This window comes from Cryptomeria japonica, chromosome 2 (assembly GCF_030272615.1).
Source record: "Cryptomeria japonica chromosome 2, Sugi_1.0, whole genome shotgun sequence".
In the NCBI taxonomy this organism is placed as follows: Eukaryota; Viridiplantae; Streptophyta; class Pinopsida; order Cupressales; family Cupressaceae; genus Cryptomeria; species Cryptomeria japonica.
This window is the reverse complement of record NC_081406.1, coordinates 448,516,991-448,524,186: the sequence shown is the minus strand read 5'-3', so window position 1 is coordinate 448,524,186 and position 7,196 is coordinate 448,516,991.

Below are 7,196 nucleotides of genomic sequence, written 5' to 3'. Positions count from 1 at the left end.
AAAAACTCCCTCTTAGCCAAAGTATATTCCAAAGAAACAAGGAACACATGTTAGTTCTATCATAAAACATAGAATCATGATCAACAACATCCTTGTAATTTAGAACTGATTTGAATTCAAATGTTTAGCCATACTCTCTCAAATCCAACACTAGAGATATAAATCAGATTTCAACATCAATGGTTAGAAAACAACAATATGTTTAAGCTTTACTAAATATAATGCATTCACTAAGGATTATGGGGAATATGTAACTCCCTCTTAATCCCTATCTAAGTGATAAATTCACAAAAAACTTGTTGACTTACTCTTACTTACAAAATGGACCCATAGCATAGTTTAAAAAAAATAAAAAATCTATCAACTATATCCTTAATTGAAGGTGAGAGTTGAAAGCTTGTATAGGCTTTCATATCTAATCTCGATGGCACGAGTTGATTTGAGGTTGGACTCCTTAGGCCATGCAAGAACTCTTCCTTCAGAAAATACAACCTGATAACCTTTATCTTCTAGAGCAGATATAGAGATTAGATTCCTTTTTATTCCAGGTACAAACAAAACATTACTGAGATGAAGGGGAATACCTAAATCTAATTTTAACGAAGTAGAGCCAAAACCTTTTACTGCATAACGAGCATTGTCACCAATAGTCACATGAAGGTTGGACTCCTTCACCAAATCTAAGAGATGTTCCCGATAGCCTGTGATGTGTCTAGATGCACCACTGTCAATCAGCCACGTGTTACTATCTGACTGAACGTTGCTTGACAAGGCTGAGACAAAGAGGAAATCTTCATTATTCTGTTGTTCTGAGACTTCATTTAGGTTTGCTTCTCCTTGCTCGAGCTGAGATTGACAGTCCTTTGCAAAACTTGTTACATCAGAAACATCGGATGTGAGACAAGTCCCTTGGCTTCTTCCTTGAATCAGGAGCAGAGGGTCTGAAATCTCTGTTTCTCTTGAAGTTATTCTTCTTCCAATGGCCACCTTCCTCCTTAGTTGTGAGGACATGATGACCATTGTCATGAGGGCTTCCGATTTTTCCTTTAGCAGCCAAGCGTGATTCTTCTTGAATGCAATCTCCCCTCAATCGATCAAATTGAGGAAGTTCAGCTCTTGCACTGATTCCTTGAACAAAAGGTTTCCATGATGGAGGAAGACCATTTAGAGCCATCATAGTTAGGTCACTATCTTCAATAGTCTTCCCAACAATAGAGAGCTGATCCTTTAGCTCAGAGGTCCTCATGAAGTAAGTAGCTACAGGTTCTTTCTCTAATTTGATGTGATTAAGCTGCTGCCTTAATGATAGTATATGACTGGTGTTGTTGATCTCATACATCTTTTCCAAAGTGCTAAACATTTCTTTTGCAGTCTTCATTTTGGAGATGCTTGTCACAATATGATCTTTGATGGAGTCTATTATTATCCTTCGTGTTTGGTAGTTCTTCTTTTAAGCTTCCTTTTCTTCTTGGCCACTAGGTTCAGCAGCATCCTTACTGACATATTCAACAAGGTCATTCAAGGCCATCATTATTCCGACCTTCCAAGAAGTGTAGTTGACAGAACCTTCCAACCTATCTTTAGTCCTAAGATAGGAAGCCATGAAAACTGAACTTTGAGCAATAGGTTAGACTAAAAAATTGATAAATCTGATCACAACTATTTACGAACCAAGCTCTGATACCATGTTGATTTTATGATCACACTGATACAGTAACCAAAAAAACAATAAATGAAACACACATTACACAACAGTACCCTGGGAAAACCTCCCTCTTGGAGGTGAAAAACCCAGCAACAAATCCTTAATTGTATTCACTCAGAAATCAGTATTAGATTTACAATTAACTTCACACATGAAGCAGCAAACTGAACCGAACTTACAACAGACTTATTTGAAGAGTATACTGTAGACTATATGCAAGATCTGAAGGTGATCTACTGGTTCGCTGCCCTTGAGACTGAGTTTGCTTGCTGTCTTGGTAAGTGAATTCACCAGCTGTAGATGAATTCGCTGACCTTGAAGAGCCCTAGGTGAATTCTCTGTCACAATAGACAAGTTTTCCAGCACTAAACAAGGTTCGCCAATCTTTTATGATGTCCGCCAATCCTAAACAGGAGTTCGTTGACCTTGGAGAATTATCCAAGTGAAATTGCTGACCTCAAGACTTGAATATCTGGAGTAGATCGCTGATCAATATGCATAAGTATTTCGCTGATGATAAATGGATAATTTGCTGATGTGATTATTTGATAATTTTGCATAACAATGGAATGAATGTATATCTGAATGTGTAGATTGAGTCTTGTTATATACAAGACTCAATCTCTCTTTCATGAGATGGCTGGGCCTATAAGGCCGACTTATAAATATTATCTTTTATTTTATTTCCTTTCTTTTGGCACCACCTTTTAATTTACAAATAAGGTACAATTGGGGCCACACTTTATATATCATTGACTTAGGGCCCAATTTAAAATTACAATAGCTAATCGCTCACATATTAGTTAGATTTTAATTGCCAAAGGCAACATTAAAATTGAGCATAGTAGAATCCGATACTAGCTAGATATTTGAACAACACTGACTTTGCATATTAGAGGCGCCAACCTCTGTATGAGCACCAACTCAAAATTGAAAGACACAAAAATCTAAAAAGAGGTCCAACTCACAGACACTAAGAGTTCATTATACTTTTCAGATTACACACCACACTTAGTAAAGATAAACAACACCCCGTGAACCTTCAAAGAGATGAATATCATTTATTCAAAGTAAGAACATGTTGCACTTCAAAATCAGAGAGATCTTTTCCCTTCGTAAATCATTTTTTTGAAGCTTTTTACGATATTCATTGTTTCCACTTAGATCACAACACAAAATCAACATATCTCCAAAATCTTTAGAATAGTCCCTAAAATATCTCTCAATCCAATATCATGTTGTTCCACAAACAAAAAAAGCACTTCCACTTCTTTCACTATGAAGGCACCACCCGATATATTCAGTCGCTACGAACAATAAAGATAGTCTTTCTTTTTAAAAATACGGCTCCATTTAATTTTTTTCTCCCTTCTTGTTTCTAGACTATAATAATCCTCCTTTTTTCACCAAAAATTAAAAATGTGTTTCTTCTTTTCTCCTTCAACAAAAATGTAATCACTTAATTTTGTCCACAAAGTTGTACCAAAACAAAGAAACTTTTATTACCCACTCTATAGAAGCCGTTACAAGAATAATTAACTCGATTTCTTCAAAAACATCGTATGCCATAAAATCGCATCCTTTCAAAACAAAGCAGGTCCAAAAATGTTTAATAACAGTAGCTATTTGAAAATAATGCACACCACACACCCAACAATACTTTAAAAAAAAATAATGAAACTTGATTTTTTAAAATCAAACCAGTGTTACCCAGAAACGCGTTTGCACCCTAAAGGCATGCGTTTTGGAAACGGAAAGGGTTTTGGGGACAAGGGGAGAGCCGGAAACATTTCCAAGCCATCCCCTATCTAGTAAAATTTTCGGAAACCATCCCGGAAACTCGGAAATGGTCAATTTTTACGTTGGAGACCATTGACAATCCCTGGGACGGTTGGGGATGCCCAAGCCATCCCCCAGCCGTCCTAGGGACGAATGACCGTTTCCTGCAGCAAAGGCATTTAAAAACCATTTTTTTATGAAAATTATTTTTAATCAACATTAGTAAATTTCCATAATCCATTCGATTGATAGTGTATGCTTCTGGATTCGATTGTGTAAGAATTTTTGCATCAACGTTTCGGATCACACTCTGTGATCCATCATCAGGATGATAGAGAGCATAAGGAGAAAATGGGTATGACTGCAGACCAAGACAAACTAAAAAGAGAGAGAGAAAGGTGGAAGGAGAGAGAAGGTACTGGATTAGGACAAGTGTCAACTCAAGATAAGGAAGGCAAATGAATGAAATAAGATAAATTAGAGAAAAGAAATGGAAAAAATAAAAATACATGACAAAAAGAAAAGACAAACAAATAAACAATGAAAGAAAAGAAAAGGAGACAAATTGTAATCTCCTCACTCTAGTTAGCATCAGTTGCTGATGGGTTAGCCTATTATTTGGACTCTTGTAGGCTAACATGTTTGGATAGAGAGTCTCAGGGGCAGTTCTACTTCTTCAGTTTAGTCTTGGTTTTAGTTCCAGGCCTTTGCAGTCACTGTATGGGCTTAGGAGAGGGACTTACTATTTGTAGTAAGTCAATCTTGCAGTAGTGCTATTTTTAGTCAGGGCACCTGGACACATGGGGGTTATACAGTGTTGGCCCCGACTTCAGATGGCTTGTCAAAAACTGAATATTGAGGGAGATATTAATATTTTAGTGGTTAAGTTATTTAATTAACTTATATGGATATTATAAAGTCATAAAGTGATTTTATATAAATTAAAAAGCCACTTAAATATTATAAAGTGACTTTAAAAATCATTTAAATGAAAAAGTTTTCCCAAATTCATTTTATAACTATGTAAAGTAATTAAAATACATTAAATTTTAAAAGGCAATTGGGCGTACTTTCTTGAAATTTGTGCCATTTGGGGTTATAAGGGAAAAGAGCAATTCAACCTCAATTCATTATTGATTATTTGAAATTGCTTGGTTTTGCTCTATGGATTTTCTAAGACAAGGGTTTCAGTAGGTTTGCTATTGAAGAATGATAATTCTTCATGGATTTGTGATTTTGAGTCTTTGAAAGATCAACGAAATTATTTCAACTGAGAGGGCTTCATTTAGGAGTCTTACTGTGCTTCATCAACAGTTATTTTCTTCAATTATTTGCAGATTTTTCAATAAGGAAATGGCATTTAGGTTTAGTTGCCCCAATTAGTAGCATCTTTCATTTCAATAAGCAATCGTACAAGTTCCTGTTGCTGGCCGTACAATTCTTTCTTGGCATGTGGGGTCCAAAAAAAGGACATTTTGTCTGGGAGGCTGAAACGCCTTCCTATTTTGCAATCTGTTTCCACCATTCCCAACGCCCAACATATTCAGGTGGTTTCATCTCATTTTTGGCCTGGAGAAATTGTATTCGAGACTTGTACGCCTATTTTGGTCAATTTCCTAGTCTTGGCTGGCAAACTCCAGAATTCTTTATTTAAAATAAGCTGAGGACCTACGGGTATGCAATTAGCATTAGATTTATTTCAAGCAGTTTCTTGATTCATAATAGTTACAGTTGCTCTCAATTTCCCATCTATTCAGTTTTATGTGCAATTCTTGCCTAGCAAAATTGTTATTTTTATTTGAAAATTATCCAAAACCTTTGAAAACACAAAAACAAATGAAGAATAGCATTTCGGGAAAGTTAGAACTTGTAGGGTTCTTACACAAATAAAATAAAAAGATCTAACTAATACCTAAAATAATTTCCATATGTATATATGGAAATTATTTTTAATTGCAGCGATATTTATTATTAAATTTTATTTTAATGAAAGTGATAGAATGAATATCGCTGCAATAAAGAAATATGAAGTATCGCTGCGATATTTTTTAAAATTAAGGAAAGCTATTCATTTTTTTATTTTTTTAATATCGATATCTTATGAATTGATATCAATATAATATTGATATCATATTTCATATGATATTGAAGCCAAGTTTTAAAAGAAAAAAGGAAGCTTGCAATAATAAAAAATTATTGAATGAACTTTCACAGCAGTGCTGCAGAAATGGTTTTTTGTTTGAGCAAGGGAAGAGAAGACTGTGAAGTGTGAATAGGTTTTTCTGTCCAAGCAAGGGAAAAGAAGATTGTGAAGTGCGAATTTTATTGCTCAGGCATAGACTCAAGAGTATGGTGTGTGAAGTTTATCACCTAGAGTTTGAAGAAAAGAAGAAAATTTAACAGGCAATAGCAAGGGTTCGATGAATGATCATTGATTCAATGATTTTAGATTTAGAATCTAGATTCTGATTTATAAATGTTATTATGTTGCTATGATGAATGTTTACTATGTTCAATGTTATATAAACTTCAAATTTCCCTTTATATATATAGCCGTCCCCTGCTGCGGGAAAAAAAAAGTCTCGGAAACCTGTTTCCCCATCCCTACATCTCGGAAACTCGGGGTAACATAGATCAAAACAACTCCAACACTTATATTTCAGAGAAAATCTCCCTTTTAGCAGCCACAATACAATATATTTAATACTATATTTTAAGAAAATAAGCTTCAATGTTTATCTACCACTTCCACCACTTAAAAACAAACGTTTGCTCACATTGATTACCCACACGATTGGACTAGTCTTGAAACGACGACTCAAAAATGAGTCATTATCAATTAAAACGTCTTCTAAAAGTGCCCAGACCATAAAGGAATAGTCAACCATTAAAAAAAATGCACAACCTCCTTTTTTTAAAGAAAAACAACGCCCAACAATAAGTTTGAAGGCTTCATCGAAAATATATATGAGCTACCGTAAATTATTTGAAGTCTTCTAATTTCATTTTCTGAAAACAATATTGACTCGAGAAGAATTGGGTCCCACAAGGCAAAATGATGTGCAATAAAGAATATTCATGACATGGCATAACATTTGATTTGGCCGCTGACAAGAGACAAGCAGGCACACAACTCAAACCAGTAGGTAACCAAGCACCTCAAGCAGGTAGGAAACCAAGTAGCTTAAACAAGCAAGTAGACAACTGAAGAACACAACTAGACAACTCAACCAAGCACCCAAGCAACTCAAGCTGCTCAACCAAGCATACAAGTAGACAGCTCGACCAAAATTCATAATCAGCATCTTGGAAAAACCAACAAGCCTTTGACATCAATGACATTGATGACAATTATTCCAACAAAGTAGTTCTCCTTCAAGATTTATTTCACCTTCTTCGACATCATCTTCATCACTTTGATTTGGTGAACCAATTTCCATGAACAATATCTTACCATCAGATTCATCATTGTCCTCTGAATTTGTACTTTCTTCTTTGATATACAATCTTTTCTTCTTTGAGAAATTTCGCTGTTTGTAGGAAGATTGTCCTTTATTCTTCTTCTTGAAGCCTTCATCATTGTATTGATCATCTTTGGCATAGGGATACTTAGCAGCAAGTTGCCAATCTTCCTGCAATTGAATCGTTTGAAGGGTAGTGTTGGTGTTTGTTTTATCATCTACCAAACGTTAGAATAAGATACCCGAAGGTA